Source organism: Equus asinus, chromosome 10, assembly GCF_041296235.1.
Source record: "Equus asinus isolate D_3611 breed Donkey chromosome 10, EquAss-T2T_v2, whole genome shotgun sequence".
NCBI lineage: Eukaryota > Metazoa > Chordata > Mammalia > Perissodactyla > Equidae > Equus > Equus asinus.
This window is the reverse complement of record NC_091799.1, coordinates 22,818,845-22,836,376: the sequence shown is the minus strand read 5'-3', so window position 1 is coordinate 22,836,376 and position 17,532 is coordinate 22,818,845. Positions and strand designations below refer to the sequence as shown.

General features: G+C 35.6%; 1 pseudogene; it reads left to right on the top strand.

The window, feature by feature from the left end:
• The first annotated feature begins 8,453 nt into the window (after nucleotides 1-8,453).
• On the top strand, nucleotides 8,454-9,413 carry LOC106830768 (olfactory receptor 1L3-like; annotated as a pseudogene).
• Nucleotides 9,414-17,532: the final 8,119 nt, after the last annotated feature.

Sequence of the window (17,532 nt, the reverse complement as noted above, 5' to 3'; positions counted from 1 at the left end):
CCTAGAAGAAAAAATCAAGAAAAATCTCCTTGACATTGGTGTGGCAATGATTTTTTTTAGCGTGACACCAGAAGCACAGACAACAAAATGAAAAATAAACAGGGGGCACTATAACAAACTAAAAAGCTTCTGCATAACAAAAGGAACCATTCACAAAATGATAAGGCACCTTACAGAATGGGAGAAATATTTGAAAACCATATATCTGTTGAGGGGTTAATATCCAAAATATATGAAGAACTCATACAATTTAATAGCAAAAAACCAAATAACTTGATTAAAAAAATGGGCAAAGACCTTGAATAGACATTTTTCCAAAGAAGTCATACAAATGGCCAATAGATACATGAAAAGGTGCTCAACATCACTAATCATTAGGGAAATGCAAATCAAAGCCACAATGATTTATCATCACATGCCTGTTAGGACGGCTATTATTATTAATTTTTTTAATGACAGTAATTTTGGCAAAGATGTGGATAAAAGGGGATCCTGGTGCCCTGTTGGTAGGAATGCAAGTTGTTACAACCATTATGAAAAACAGTATGAAAATTCCTCAAAAACTGAAAAATAGAACCATCATAAGATCCAGCGATCCCATTCTTGGCTTAGCTAAGGGAAACGAAACCAGGATCTTGAATAGATACCAGTATTCCCAATGTTCATTGCAGTATTATTCACAATAGCCAAGATATGGAAACAAACTAAGCATCCATTGACAGATGAATGGATAAAGAAAACGTGGTATATACATACAGTGGAATATTATCCAGCCTCAAAATAGAAAGAAATTATAATATTTGCAACAACATGGATGGATAAAGACATCATACTAAGTGAAATTAGCTAGACACAGAAACAAAAATTATTCATGATCTCACTTATATGTTGACTCCTTCAAAGAGTCAAACTCAGAGAAGAAGAGTAGAATGGTGGTTCCCAAGGGTTTAAGGGGGGGAGATGTGGGAGGTGATTGTCAAAGGACGCCAAGTTTCAGTTATGCAAGGTAAGTAAACTCTGGAGAGCCACTATACAGTGTAGTGCCTATAGCTAACAATACTGTATCGTATACTTAAAATTTGCTGAGAGGGTAGATCTCATATTAAGTGTTCTTACCACAAATAATAATAAAAATAATAATAATGATAATAATAATAGATGGGGTCGGAGGAAACTTTGTGAGGTGATGGATATGTTTATGGCCTTGGTGGTGATGGGTTCTCAAGTTTATATTTATCCCCAAATTCATCAAATTGTATACATAAATGCATAGAACTTCCATATGTCAGTCATACTCAATAAAGTACTTTAAAAATAAAAAAATAAAGATAATATCTGTCTAATAGGGTTTTAGGAGGATAAAATGAGTCAATACTTATAAAGCACATAGAAGAGTTCTCATAACAAGCACTTTATAAAAGTTAATAAAGATTTGTGAATAAATGAATTTTTAAAAGGCTGAAGGAAAATGAAGAAAATGTCATTGTAGTCAATCCTTCTGGGTGATGGACACATGGATTATTATTATTTTTCTTATGTGTATTTTCCATATTTTTTATTTCAAATTACCACAAACAAAAAATGAGGAAATATTATGATTGTTGTTGAGTAACCACTGTTAGACAAAACATTGGGTGAGCCATATATGGATGGAAAGTGCTTGTGTTTTCTATGCCACTGTAGCTCCAGGACCTAGCACAATTACTGACATTGTAAGCCTTCTAGAAATATTTTTAAACCAACTTAATAATTTTGCCTTGTATCATTGCTGTAGGAAGGCTTTATGGTTAATGTTGGTGGGCTGGTAAGAATGGAGAAACATATCAACCCACCTCAGTGAACTGCTATGGGAAAAGAGAAGATTGGCTAGTGTTTGTGTGCTGGGTACAGTGATATATTAAAAATTCATTGCAGCATTATTCACAAAAAACAAGATATGGAAACAATCTAAGTGTCTGTCAATGGTTGAATGGTGAAAGAAAATGTGATATATACATATATATATATATATATACATTATATATTATATATACTAGAATCTTGAATAATATATATACACACAAACACACATACAATGGAATATTAATCTGTCATAAAAAAGGAAATATTGCCAATTGCAATAAGATGGATGGAACTTTTGAGTGTTATGCTAAGTGAAATAAGTCAGACAGAGAAAGACAATGTATAATCTCACTTACATGTGGAATTTTAGAAAGTTGAACTGACAGAAACAAAGGGTAGATTTGAGGTTGCCAGAGGCTGATGGATGGGGGAAATAGGGAGGTGTTGATCAAAGAGCACAAACTTCCAGTTATAAGATAAATAAGATCTTGGAATCCAATGTACAACATGGTGATGATAGTTAACAATACTGTATTGTATACTTGAACTCTGCTAAAAGAGTGTATCTTAAGTGGCCTTATCACCAAAAAAAGTGATAACTATGTGACGGATGCGTTACCTACCCTTACTGTGGTAATAATTTCACAATATAGACATACACCAAATCATCACACTCTACACTTTAAATTTACACAATGATATTTGTCAATTATATCTCAATAAAGCTGCGGAAAAAATGACAAGTACCGTTGAAGCTCAGATACTCCAAGTGGCAAACTCTGAGCTGGAGATTTGAGTGCAGGAGGTTTATTGGGGAATGCTCTTGTGATCAACATTTAAGGAAGGAAAAGGACTGCAAGACTGGGCAGAAGGAAAGGCTGAGCTATGATGCAGTCTCAAAGGAAGCCTGAGTTGACTATTGTGAAGTTAGGATGACCTCCAGAGCTGTCCCAAGTTGGGATAAGAGCGCCAGATCTTTCTACTTTTGCTTCAATCAGGCATTGCATGCAGGCTTCCCCAGAGAGGGTGCATGATCTTGGACTAGACAGTTTTCTCTAGCTGAGGCAATGCCAAAAGGGAACTTAGAACAGATGGCTGTCTGTCATCAGTCTCCTTGCAACTGGGGCAACAAGCCCTTAATTCCTAAAGGGGATCTGGGAAGTGAACGAAAATATCCACCACAAGTACCTGGCACATAGTAATTACTGATCAATGTAACTTACTGTTATTTTAATCATCTTACCATCATCATCATCATCCTTAGGTCTTTTCTTTGTTGCCTTAAAATTTCAGTCATTGTTAGGTCACAATAGGTACCTATTCAGAAAAATCACTGGGTATCTACTACATACCAGTCCCTGTCCTAGACACTGGTTACCCAATAGCAATAAATGAGATAAAACATGTCCCTTCTCAGTGGGTCTTCTGGAACAGCTGGTACAGAAGAAGCAATTACAAGTGTGATGAATGTTTTAAGACTTGAGGAATAATTCAGAGGGCCTAAATCTGCAAGTTGTCACTTTTACCATATGATCTCATTTATGTTCACAACTCAATGAGATAGACTTTATTAGACCTATTTTATAGATGAATATACTGAAGCTTAATTAAGAGAAGTGCCTTGCCTAAGGTCACTCAGCTTGTGATCCATGGAGCAAGGATTCAAAGACAGATGTGCTGCCTCCAAACTCATGGCATCTCCAGGAGACCAGGGAAAGGAATACACAAGTCCCTGGACCATAATTAAATCTCCAAGTTATGTTTAAGTTTAGAAACAGTCATTTAATTCGAAGCCTATTTTAACTTAATCAGGAGGGATGCTATTGTGATTCTATCCCTAAACTAAAGCTGCTCTTTTCATTTATAATTTTTGGAAAAAGAAAGACACAGAAAAGTACAAAAACATCTTAAACCAAAGACTTCCTCTTGACTTTAGTAATATAGTCAACAATCAACAAAAAAATGCACCTTATGGGCAATCATTGTCTCCTTTTCTAGACATGTTTGATGACTTTCTGAAGTTATCTAAAACCAATTTTCACTTTAGGTGACTGATAAAAAAGCAATCTGAGAGCAAGAGAATCTTCTCTCTAATATTAACTGGAAGGAAAATGAATCTGAGCAAACCTGCATTTGTGAGAAGTATATTTAAGTTTAATTTACATTGGGATGCTCATTTTATTATGATTAAGTGGTAGGCAAAAGAACTTTGTTTGAGTCTCTTTATTTTTTTCTTGTCATAGACTGAGATATTTTACAGATCAACATCTGAAAAAAGTTATTCTAGGTTCAAATGATAAGGTTCATATTCTCCCTTTGATTAGAGCTGATTACCTCCTCACAGGAAAATTCTCCTGATTTTACCTTTTCATCCTCATTAGGAGGATTAGATTAGTATATTTCCACATTTTCTCTCTGATATTTTGCTTTGTCTTGATATGACTGGTCAAAATGTAATCATTAAGAATTTTTGCACCTTTTTTTCCCACGCTTCCTTTAGAACTCTGATAGTTAGGAGTATTGTCCCAGTATTAACATCTCCTTGAAGTATTAACCCTTGTACCACTATGTAATGTCCTTCTTTATCTCTTGTAACAATCTTTTTACTTAAAGTCTGTTTTGTCTGATGTTAGCGTGGCCACCTCAGCTCTCTTTTGGTTACTATTTTAATCGAATATCTTTTCCAATCTTTTTACTTTTATTTGTGTCCTTGGATCTAAAGTGAATCTTTTGTAGATGGTATGTGGTTGGATCATGTTTGTTTTTCTTTTCTTTAATTCATTTTGTCAAACTTTGCCTTTTAATTGAAGAGTTTAATCCATTTACATTTAAAGTAATTGCTGCTAAATAAGGAATTACATCTATCACTTTACTACCTGTTTTCTAGATGTATCACATCTATTTTTGTTTCTCAATTCCTCCTTTACTTCCTTCTTTTGTGTTTAATTGATTTTTTCCTAGTGTACATTTTTGATTCCCTCTTTATTATTTTTCTCTCTAAATATTTTAGCTATTTTCTTAGTGGTTACCCTGGGAATTACTGTAAACATCTTATATTTATTACAATCTAGTTTGATTTAACACCAAATGTTTCAGTATTAAGAACTATTCAATGATAACAGTAATTAGATGAAGGCACATCATTTTGATGATAGTTAAACCTATTTCCCCCATTGTAGTCAGTTTTTTTCTTTTCTAGAATAGCAAAATCTTTTCTTTAGAAATAACCTAGTAATGATACTTTCTAATTATAGCAATGTTCTCAGAAGAAACAGTGATGAGCAGAAGGAGTGTTAATCACAAGAACCTGGTGGTTATTATTTAGTAGGTTTCCTTTTTGACACAAGAGGATGACTAAAACAAATATTTTACTTTTGTAATATATTCCACTATAATAAAAATAAGTATTGATATTTCAGGCTAAGAATACGCAAATTAGATGAAATAACTGTAGAACCAAAGAACAAAAGTAATGAGAGTTACTGTCTTCTAACGTTTGAAAATATATTGCGTAGGCTGTTAGCTTAGGTCAATTTCATAAAGATTTATTGAGCACCCTCTGCAATAAGGCTGGATGGTAGGTGCTACGGGATCCAAATCTGTAAGACCTAAAAGGTAAAACTAGGTCTCTTTTCCTCAGTGCTATATACCCCAGTGAGTAACAGAGTATAGTTCATGGTAAACACATAAGAAATATTTATGGACTGATTGGGGCAAACATAGATGAACTGAACATTACTCTTGACTTGCTTAACTCCAAATTATTGAATTTAATTGAATCTTAAATGCTATCAATTGTACGATGCATTATTTCAATGCACCATTGAGAAAAAATGAAGCCAATTATTTGTGACATGCCATAAATTTAAATGTATCCCAATATAAAAGATGCTAAAATGTGAAAAAACATGACTCTGAGAATCAATAAAATATGGTAGCTAGATAATGGACAATATAGCAAAGAGTGTCTGGAATCAGACCTGGATTTGAATCATGGCTCCAAAGGAAAGTAGTCCTTATGCTAAAAGCCTAAGCTTTCAATCTTAATATGACAAAGAAAAAAATAAGGTGAAATTTTGGGTTCATTAGTCATTTGAAAGCTGTTTCTTAACATAAAATTGTTAATTTTGTCAAAGCAAAACAGGAACTCCTTTTAGTGTAGTGTTACACTACACTACAGTCAGCCCTACATCCCCAGGTTCCACATTGCAGATCGAAAGTGCTACAATGGTTGCATCTCTATGTGAACATGCACAAACTTTTTTTCTTATCATTATTCCATAAAAAATACAACAACTATTTATATAGCATTTACATTGTACTAGGTATTATAAATAATCTGGAGATTATTTAAGGTATATGGCACGATGTGCCTTGGTTACATGAAAATATTACACCATTTTATACAAGGGACTTGAGCATCTGCAGATTTTGGTATCCAAGGGGATCCTGGAACCAATCCCTATGGATACTGAGAGATGACTACACATGGTTTGGCTTCAAACAGCCCTTGGTTCAAGTTATGTTTTGCCAGTTATTTTATTCTCGTAAGTCACTATAAGATGAAGACAATAAGTACACATTATGAGGTTGTGTGGTTTACATGAAAGGAGCTTGTAAATCACCGAGCACATAAATCTTAGTTGCCCTTTTTAAGTGAAAAATTATATGACAGCGAATGTAATTTGTGTTTAATGGAAATCCACATAGTAAGGGAGCAGAGAAGACATATAATTCATTATGATCAGGTGATTGAAGAATGCTTCCTATGGGAGGCTGTATTTGAGCCTGGAGATCAAGGTGACAAGAGAAATATTAAGAAAGTGAGGTGGTTGAATTGTAAGATGTCATCAGAAATCAGTAAGTGAAGGAAATGGGCAATACATATTTGGCAGGGCATGTTGAAACCCCGATGTACAGATTCTGTGTGTTTCATGAATTAAGAAGAGGAAAAGATCTGAAGCTGGTGGCTTTCGCTACTGGTGGTAGCAAGGAATTGGCAATAAAATATCTGAGCTGCAGACTTTGAGACTGGCTAACAAGGGAAGGGTGACCTAAGATTGAGTTCAAAGATCATGACACTGTATTTTGTTAGAGGATAGATTCATAAGGCGACCGCTACTAAACAAGCAGATGTGTCTAAACTTGTGAGGGGTGTAGCAAACCCCATAATGTTGGGGTGCTCTGAGGTAGCTGTCCTTTGGAAAAATGGAGGCACTAAGGGGGAGGCCAAATCTAAGCTTAATAGGTTCAAGGAGGACATTGGACCCAGGTGTACCTGCCTGGTAGTCTGTCCTCAGTGCTACATGGGACATTTCCCAAGAAGGCCCTCAGAGAGGTTAGAAGAGCCAGGGACAGAAAATTATTGTTCATCTTGGACACCTATGCCAGGTTAAGCAGATGTTGCACTATACCCAGAGATTCAAGGAGAGGGATAGGAGCAATCTGCAAAGGAGAACATTTATAATTCTCATGGATCCTTGGAGATAATCCTGAACAAACTTCATAGGCATTAGTTTTCTTACTCTCACCCCCACCAAACACCAGGGTCTTGGTGACACAGTATCTGAGGATACTCCCATGAGGGAATCAGGGCCTGTGAGTACCTACAGCTTGTGAAGGACGGTAAGAATCCAGGGAAAGGAGCATTCAATTCAAGAAGCACTAGGAGATGTTCTACAATTGGATAACTTTTCTGTATGCTGTCTCTTGGCACAGTTTTGTATCCTTTTAGACTAATCTTTCCATGGAGTATAAATGAAGGGAGTGGAATGAACACATGCAACAAGACTTCAATGTCCCTTCTGGGTAAGAAATCAACTTTGAGAATGCCTGGTGAGAAGCTCTGAATATCTAATCTCAGAGAGATGATTCATCATCACTGGACACTTAATAAGAGAGCTAACATGTTCATACTATATGTTGATTTTTTATATCTATACTCTAAAGTTGAATCTTCCTTTATTCCATTCTACTTTGAGCACGTCTCCTGAGCTCAGGGTATGAATTTTTAACTGAGAGCAGGGAAGTTTGGGAGAGAATTTTCTCACATATGTTCCTGCCCTCTCTCTAGCTTTCCCTTCCATCTTCTTTCTTTTCCTCTGTTTACATTCAATTCAATGTTCTTTAAATGACTTTCTTGTTTCCATCGTAAATGATGTGGAAAGATGTATTTTGATTTAAAAAGATGGTTATTCATCAACCACAAGCTAGATAAGGTAACTATCTCATGATTATCTAGATGTGGGTTAGCAAATAATAATCTTTATCACAAGCTGACCTGAACCTGACTCAAAGACTATATCCTTGGTTCCTATGATTATCACACATGGAGTAGGAAGGAGGAAAACAGAATCAAACTCTCCATCCTAATGTCTCTGTCTCTTTCCTAATATCTGTTTCTATAGATTTCTACATTGAATATTTAAAAGAGTAAGATAAAACACACTTTTGGGTTTGAATTTTCCATATTCAGGAAGTAAAACGTCAGATTAAATGCTCATTATATTAATAACTGCTTGGTGTAAGAACAAGATGTAAAGATGCATGACCTGGATGACTTAAGAACCAGTAATTGACAGCATTGCATACCTTTAGGTTCATACAAGTCCATGGGAGTGTCCAACCTGACAAAATTCTCTGAGTTTATCCTCTTGGGACTCTCCTCTTGCCGTGAGGACCAGAAGCCACTCTTTGCACTCTTCCCCTTCATGTACCTGGTCACCTTGATGGGAAATCTTCTCATCATCTTGGCTATCTGCTCTGATCCCCAACTCCAAAACCCCACGTATTTCTTCCTGAGCATCTTGTCCTGTGTTGATATTTGCTACACAACAGTTATAGTCCCTAAGATGTTAGTGAACGACTTATCAAAGACTATTTCCTATGCTGAATGTCTGGCACAAATGTATTCTTCCTGGTCTTTGGAAACCTGGACAGTTATCTTCTGGCAGCTATGGCCATTGACCACTATGTAGACATTTGTAAGCCCTTGCACTATCTCACTATTATGAAGCACTGATACTATATGTTGCTACTGGCCTTCTCCATAGCTTTCTCCTACCTCTGCTCCCTCCTACATGTCCTCCTGGTGAAACGGCTCACCTTTTGTCCGTCAAATGTTATCAGTAACTTTTTTGTGATTTCAACCCTGTTATGAAACTGATCTGCTCTTCTTCCTCTGTCAATGAAGTTGTGGCCATGACAGAAGGGCTGGCTTCCGTGATGGCCCTATTTTTCTGCATTGCCATCTCTTATCTGAGAATCCTCATTAGTGTCCTCAACTGCTGGAAAATGCAAAGCCTTCTCCGCTTTCAGCTCCCACCACATTGTGGTGATTCTTTTTTTATCAGAGTATTAGCTATGTCCATTTCCAGCCATTATCCAGCTATACTGTCAAGGACCGAATAGCAACAACTATCTGCACTGTGCTGACATCAATGTTGAACTCCTTTATCTTCAGCTTAAGAAACAAAGATATGAAATGGGGCTTAGAGAAATTGATAAGCAGAATTAAGTCTCAAATGGATAGGCTTTCTACTTCAAAGGCCAAGAAAATCTGTGGATTCTGATTGCAAGTTGTGTGTGTGTGTGCACACGTGCACACACATGCACACGGGCACACACAAGAACCAGAGGGAAGTCTTTTTGTGGAGAAATACTCTTTCACCAATCGCTACTGAGCCCTGTAGTTTTCCATCCTGTGGTCTGTATCATGCCATGATTTGACAGTTCTACTCATGTCTTGGTACCTATTCTACAATTTTAGATTCACTCCATAATATCTCTCCATTCCAGAAAATCACATCTCTTTACACCTTCCATATTTATTTGGAACCTCCTATATTTCCTTCTATTAACAAATTCAGTAAAGTTTGATCACTTGAATTACCAGACATTTTTGTAAACATCTATATAGAAATATATATATATATATATATACGCAAAGATGTTGCATACCTGGCCAGTCTATTCTGTTTAAAACTGTTGCAGATCTACCTGCTGGCAATCTTCAACCAATAATTCAGTACTCCAAGGCCATATGGCAACACATAATAAATATTATCCCAGAAAACTAAAAGGAATGTGGAAGAAACAGATGCATCTGTAGGGAAGCTTGGGAAGAGTTAGGAATGAGTAAAACTTGTGGAACAAATGAAAGGGCATGAAGGCAGATTGAAAGAAGAGGTCTCAGATCCCACTGCATACAGTCTGGTCTATTGGAGTCTGGTGTGGATTGGCTAATAGAGCTGGTTCACGACATATGTCGATGATCACTGTTTTTGCCCATAACATGGGCTGTGAGGCATCTAGAAAGAGAGAAATTGTTAAAACAGAATCACCATTGTTGGTGCGCTCCCAGTCTGATGACGATTTGAAGAGACAAAAGCCATGCATGCATGCATGCACACACATACACCCACATGTACAAAAACACCTACACAAGTATACATTATTCAAAAGTGTCAAACAAAATGGCTGTATATAAGCATGTGCCTGACTATTTAGATATGCACATTAATATGAACAATCACTATTTATCAAATTTGGGTGATGCTACTCAGAGTAGATTTGAAGGAATAGGAGAGCTTCCACAGACTTTTGCTTAAACAAAGGTGTGTGATTTCCTATAAAGAAGTGGTGTGGTAGAGTGGACCTCTATCTTAGGTGTAAGTAACAAGATTGAGATAATACTTGATCCCACCAGGTAATATAGAGACCATAAGGTGAGAGGAAATACTTTCAGGGACAATGACAACACATCAGCTTAATTAAGACGGTGAGCATTTCTCCATCATAAATGAAATGCTGGGTATACCAACCATCCGCACCTAATTATGAATTTCATCCTCCTGAGGGACGTGGGGTCTAGAGATTTCAAAGGATTCTTTTGAGGATGAGCAGTGAGTCTTTCTTTATGGAGTTTCATCCTGCTCATCAGCTTCTCCATGCCTGATTCCACATCCATTGCTAAGACTGTAGGTAATTGGGTTCAATATGCAGACCAATATGGCATAGATCACTGTCAAAACACCATCCCCAATAGTGCAGCTGAACAGTAGTCTGCAATAGACAGAAGTGATGCTCCCATAAAGCATCTTACAACTGTGCTACAAAAGCCACAGGTGGAGAATGCTTTTCATTTCCCTACTGGTGAACAGATCTTGAGAAGAGCAATGAGGATTCACAGATAAGAGATGAAGATCATGCAAACAAAAGGGGTCATCACAGCAGCCTGAACGTATGTCTTTCCCACAATTTCATTGACAAAGGGAAGAGTAGGACAATGTCAGTGCTGGATTGACATAACAAAAAATAATAATAAATGATAGTGGAAGTGAAGAAGATAGACTGAATCACCAGATATGGAGCAAGAGACACCCCAGAAGAAGGATGAATGGTGGTGTCTGGTGATGGTGATATTGGCCATATAGCCAATGGCCATGGCTGCCAGGAGGTGACTGTTCGCATTCCTAAAGGACAAGAAGAAATACATCTATGACATACACTCAGCAGAGGAAACAATCTTTTCTTTGATATGAAGTTTATCAGCATCTTGGGGGTAATGATTATCATGCAGCAAATATCAGCAAAGGCCTGGATGCTCAAGACAAAATACTTGGGAATATGGAGTTGATAGAATGAATAGCCAGAATTATGAAGATGTGCTCAATTAAAGCAATGAGGTATATAATGAGACAAAGAGAATAAAGAGAGACTTCTAGTTCTCAAACCAAAAGGAGAGTATCTGGAGAATGAATTCAAAGTATATAGCTAAGTTGCTCCTTCCCATGGGCTTGAATTTACCTGAAAATAAATGATTTTAATAAATGCTGCCAGAGTAGATTCTAAGCAATTCACGTTCCCACGAAAAATATATGAAACTACAGATTTCTCTATATGCCCAACAGCACTGTATGTTACTAATCTTTATAATCTCAGTCAGTCTGATGGTGGACAGTGGCATCTTAGTGCATTTCTCCCTGTTGATGCAGTTCTGCAACTTCATCTATCTTTATTGGGCATTTGCACCTGCTCCTCCTTAAATTGCCTAAGCACTTTGCCCTTTGAGGAGATTATTGTCATTTTCTTACCAAATTGTAGGATCTCTGTAAATTGAGAATATTAACCATTTGTTTTCCATGTGTATTTGCAAGTATTTTCTCCAAATAAATTATTTATCCCGTGGCTTCAATTACACAATCAACATCTTTTTACTTTTTGCACAGTGTAATTTGTTCATCTTTTCTTTCATATTCTGAGTGAGAAGACATTGGTTATTTAACCAATATTAAAATCCTACTCTACTATTTCATTTTTTAAGTTTTAGGCCTATATTTTAATCAATCTGGACTATATTTATATGTAATATTTATATATCCATCTTACAGATGCTGGCATTATTTATTTAATAAAATATCCTTTCCCACTTAATTAAAAAGTCTCCAGTATCATATAATAAGACCCAATATACTTGAGTCCTATTCTGTTCCACTAATTTAATTACCTCTATTTGTATCAAATCATTATGTTTGACGGCCATAACTTTTTTAAATACACACTGAGTAATTCTTTCTTTTAATCCTATTTTTAAAAACTACTTTTGAGAGTTCTCACACATTTATTTCTTCATACAAACTTTTAAGAAGTGATAAACTCTGCTTCATTTTTTTCTTTTTACAATCATTGTCATACGTGGTATCACACATGAATTACAGGACTAAATGGACTGTGTGTAAAGTGCTTAGACCAGTACCTGGCTCATAGTATGCATTCAGTAAAGAAGACCCAGCACATTTCTGAAGCTAGGTCTCCACTTCAAGTGGCCTCGTTCCTCAAAGATTCAGAGCTGTTCATAACCCCCTGGATCCCCATGCCTGACCAGGACCCTAAATCTACTCTGTCAAGCCCACAGGTAGGCAGGCTGAGGTGTCGTTGGGAACAGAGACTGTGGAGTCAACATCTTCATGTGATCTTCCTCCCTTCCCCTGAGCTTATCTTCTTCTCTCCTCTATCTCAAAAGCCAGGAAACAAGTGAACAAGAAAGTTGTGATAATGTAGGGGTTAAAAGCACACATTCTTCAGCTGGACTCACCACCATTGAGTTATGTGGCCTTACAAAATTTACTTCAATTTCCTCTATCTCATTTTCATTATAGGCAAAATGGGGTGCTGTAAAGACTAAGTGGGAATGTATGTAAATTTCTTAGAACAGCATCTGGCACGTGTAAGCACATGTAATTGCTAGCTACTATAGTACCAGGATTGAGAGAAGGATAATGAGAAGAGGATGCAATGAAGTGGGTGTCTCCAAAAGGAAAGATCTGGGTGAGGCATTTTCAGCTCAGCAGAGGAACACAAGAGATTGATTTTCAGCAAAAGTCCCACTTTAAGCACCTCTGATTAATCAGATGGAGACCAAGGGTGTATTGAGACAGAGGGAAGACAATTATTCACAAAAAGAATTCCAATGGGCATATTTTAAATGTCCACTTACATTGGATTCTAGAATTTAACAGCTTGAAAGGGCTAGGTAAAGCTCTAATCTGATATAGGAGTGAAAACTAGGCAGAAAGAAGAGATTTCAGAGAGCTGAAAAGAGAAGGACTGGGCCTGGAAAGGCCCTTGCAGAATCCCGAGCAGGACATATCAGTTCAAATGCAAACAATATAATATGAAGTGAAATATGGAAGGAACTCCTCACTCCATCCCTCCAATCTCACTTCAGAAGGAAGTCACATACACACTACAGCAAAAAAATATAAAGGAGATATTTTCCTTTATAAAAATGGGATTATTCTGTATGTATTGTTCTGCAACTTGTTTTTGTCACTTAAAATATCACAGACAGTACTCTCACGTGATAACATAGCTTAGCAATAATTAGCTTTCTCTCTGACAACAGATGCCTGAATTCAAATCCCAGCTCCACCACTTAACTGTGGGATGTGGTAAGTTACTTGACTTTGCTAAATTCTGTTTTTTATCTGTAAAATACAGATAATAATAGTGACTATGTCTTAGGATTTGGAGTAAATAAAATGATAGAAGGCATGAAAAGTACTTATCTCCTTGTGTGACAAATATTGAGTGCTAATAAATGTTGGTTAACATTAGCCATCTTATTTCTTTAGAGACTATGTGATATTGAGCCATGAGAATGCAATATAAATTGTTTGAATAATTTGCCTATTTGTGGATATTTACTTTATTTCCTCTGTGGGTTGTTTTACTTGTTTGTGTTGTTTAGTATTGTAAACAATGCTATAATAAAAATGTTTGTACATATCTTCGTGCTATACATATATGACTATTTTCAAAGGATATATTTCTTGGATATTGGATTTCTTGGATATTTCTTGGAATTATTGGATAAAGAGATCTGGTTTTTCAAATCTGATAGATACTACCAAAAGGCTTTCACTGATTACCCTCTTATTACTAGTAAATGTAAGGGTCTTTTTCCTTTGGATAGTATAAAAATAAAGTTTTATTGACTATTTATTTCATCAGTGAAAATCATATTTCAGTTTAAATTATATTTTCTGATTACCAGTCATGTTGAACATCTTCTCATAAGTTTTCTTTGGTAAATGTGTTATGGATAATTCTGAGTCAATAGTTTATATTTTAGCATTACTTATAGTCTCTTTTGGTGTTATTTTCATATTTTTGAATACAGTATTTTGTCATTCTTGCCTCTACTTTTTATTTCTTTCTTGAAATTGCAGCTCCATCTTCAGATTATAAAAAGTATGCTCCTTTGTCTTTGGCTAACATTTATTTTATGGTTTGGATTTTCTAATTTTAGATTGTTCATTCAAATGGGTTTTATTTCTATGTGTGGGTTGGACAGAAATCTAGCCTCATTGTTTTCTGAATGTCCATCCAATTGTCATGCATATCATTTACTTAATATCCCATTCTTTCTCTATTGCTATGAAATAAATCTTTATCATATTGTACATTCCTTATAGGTCAAGATCTATACACATGTATAAATACAAGCATACAGAATTCTTTATTTTGGTCCATTGATTTGTTTTTCTCTGTACGTACCATTATCTTTTTGTTTTTCATTATTATATGGTTTTGATTTTCAGTTAGAAAAGTTCTCTATCCTTATTCTAATTTTTTTCAAAATTATCCTGTCCTTCCTCAGCCATTTGCTCCTCTAGATGAATTTTAGAATGACCATCTCTGTCTCATTAAAAATTCCCTTGGAGTGTTATTATGGGTGGATTGAATTTTATTAGTTTGAGAAGAATTGACTTAAGATATACTATCTTAAGTAGACTGGTGGTTACCAGGGGCTGAGGGGTGGGAGAATTGGGGAGATGTTTTTTAAAGGTACAAAATTGCAACCAGTAGATAAAAAAATCCTGGAGGTCTAATGCACAGCACAGTGATTATAGATAACAATATTCAATTATACATAAACTTCAAAGTTGCTAAGAGACTCTATCTTAACTATTCCCATCATAAAAAAGAAATTATACTTATGTCACATATAGAGGTGCTAGCTAGGGCAATACTGGCAATGATATTGTAGTATATAAATGTATCAAATCAATGCATTATACACTTTAAACTTACCCAATGTTATATGTCAGTTATATCTCAATAAAAATAAATAATAAATAAATATCTACTCAGTTAGCAAATTTCAAGTATATGATACAGTGTTGATAACTTTAGTCATTATGCTGTACATTAGATACCCAGAATTTATTCATCTTATAACTGGAAATTTGTACTTTTGACCAATATGCCCTCATTTCCCCCACCTTCCAGCCCCAGGCAACTAACATCCTATTCTTTGTTTCTATGAATTTATCTTTTTAGATTCAGCCATGAGAAAAAAGGGAATTCCATCATTTGCAACAAGATGGAAGAACTTTGAGGGCATTATGTTAAGTGAAATACGTCAGACAGATAAAGACAACTACTGCATGATATAACCTATATGTGTAATCTAAGAATTGAGTTTTTTAAATATTTTATCTTCAAAAATTTATTTAGTATCTCTATTTATTCAGATCATTCTTTTGTGTTCTGTTATAGTTTCTTCAGATAGGTCTGTCTCATTTCTTTTTATTTTCCCTCTTCAGGTTTGTTCCTAAGTATTTTATGAACTTTCTTGCCATGGTTAATTGAAACATTTTTCTCTGTTACATTTTTCTGATACAGGAAAAGTATCAATATTTGTATATTTATCTTGTATCTGGCCAATTTGATAAAATCTTCATAGGTTTGAAGTTTTCAGTAATTACCTTGGATTCTTCTAGACAATCAAGTCACTTAAAATAATGACAATTTCATATTTTCTAAAGTTTATGCCACCTATTTCTTTCATTTTACTTTTTTACTGGTTTTGACTGCCATCTGAGCTATGTCACTTAATGGTGGTAACAGAGGCCATCCTTGTTTTATCCTTTCCATGATATCAATGGGGACTGGATTCTTACATTCAAAGTTTTTATATTTCAGTAATATGTAAATGTTTAGAATGAGGACTTCATATTCTTTAACCAGAAGAAATAATATATTTAAAGAATTAAGCTCAGTAACATAGACTGTTCCTGGTAGGATTCTTATTTTAAGTGGCATCTTGGAACCAAAAATTTGTAATTCAATAGAGTGAATTCTTGGCTTTCTAATGATCAGCCAAGTACAACACACCACTTTACAATGTGAAGAATGCCTGGCATATATTAAATATATAAATTAATTAATTATATCTTCCTGTAACTTATAAAGTTAATTAAGTCCTCTGGTCCCAAGAAACCAAACATCTTTTTAAAATTCTGACTTCACTTTGCCATCAGCCCCATACTCCTTATACTCACTAAGAAATCAAGATCTTCATGAATGAGCCTACAGATATTCTAAAAAGTTCAAACTAAGGGAATTCTAGATACTAAGTGACCATGAGATAGCACATCGGGGTGAAAGAGTTACTACTATGGCCCTCAGGTTAGTCCTAACATTCTCAGTTAGAGCTAGAATGTTGTCTCTGTCAGAATATGAAGCAAATCCTAATAGATATCCTGTCACCCTTCAGAAGGAGTGACCTAATGTAGGCAGGTAGTATCTAGGGACTTTAATAACAGTTTTGTTATCTAAAAATGGTGTTCAGAAGTTAACTTGGGGAATTGCTAATAAGTATTGGTAAGAATAAGATAAATCCCTTCTGAAAGTAGACACAATCAGAGGAAAGGTCTAAGCAGACCTTCTAAATACCTTGTCAGGTTCAGTGGGATGCTCTCTATGGCCCTTGGAAGTAGACCAGGAAACTCCTTGACAGCCGTTCTTCCCACCATATACATACCTGGGGGACTGCTTGAAAATAGTAGTTTAATAATACGATAGGCAGATCCTTTCATGAGAAATTGTAAAAGGAAATTGTCCTTCCATTAAAAGCTCATTACATATACATCAATGTTGAAGATTTCACTCAATATTGAATACTTATTTCTTTGAACATAGTCTCTTGTTTATCATAATGAGTGGCATAAGCAAGAAAAGGTGTGAATCATGAAGGCTGAGAACCTAGGGAAGAGTACTGAGGATTTCTGACATTGAAGAGTCTGATAGAGAAGACATTAGCAAAAGGACAGAAAAAGAGTACTCATATAATCCCAGAAAAGAAGAAGTTTCAAGAGGCAGACACAAGAGATGAGGAAATGG